The sequence below is a fragment of the Arachis duranensis genome, chromosome 2 (assembly GCF_000817695.3).
Source record: "Arachis duranensis cultivar V14167 chromosome 2, aradu.V14167.gnm2.J7QH, whole genome shotgun sequence".
Lineage (NCBI taxonomy): Eukaryota > Viridiplantae > Streptophyta > Magnoliopsida > Fabales > Fabaceae > Arachis > Arachis duranensis.
Genome location: NC_029773.3, coordinates 36539299 through 36539838, shown reverse-complemented (window position 1 = coordinate 36539838; position 540 = coordinate 36539299). Strand labels below are relative to the sequence as shown.

Sequence of the window (540 nt, the reverse complement as noted above, 5' to 3'; positions counted from 1 at the left end):
TGTACATGAATTTGTTATTTGCAACCATTTCAATGAGTTCTTGAGCTTCTGTAGGCATCTTCTTCAGATGAAGAGATCCTCCAGCAGAGCTATCTAATGACATCTTGGACAGTTCAGATAGACCATCATAGAAGATACCTATGATGTTCCATTCAGAAAGCATGTCAAACGGACACTTTTTGATCAATTGTTTGTATCTTTCCCAAGCTTCATAGAGGGATTCACCTTCTTTCTGTCTGAAGGTTTGGACTTCCACTCTAAGCTTACTCAATTTTTGAGGTGGAAAGAACTTTGCCAAGAAGGCATTGACTAGCTTTTCCCAAGAGTTCAGGCTTTCTTTAGGTTGTGAGTCCAACCTTATTCGAGCTCTGTCTCTTACAGCAAAAGGGAATAGCATAAGTCTTTAGACCTCAGGGTCAACCCCATTGGTCTTGACAGTGTCACAGATTTGCAAGAATTCAGCTAAAAACTGATGAGGATCTTCTAATGGAAGTCCATGGAACTTGCAATTCTGTTGCATTAGAGAAACTAATTGAGGCT

General features: G+C 40.0%; 1 non-coding gene across 1 annotated transcript; it reads left to right on the top strand.

Moving 5' to 3' along the window:
* The first annotated feature begins 157 nt into the window (after positions 1-157).
* LOC127745253 (small nucleolar RNA R71) lies at positions 158-265 on the top strand. Its single transcript, XR_008006450.1, has one exon. It is a non-coding gene; the product is annotated as a small nucleolar RNA R71 (small nucleolar RNA).
* Positions 266-540: the final 275 nt, after the last annotated feature.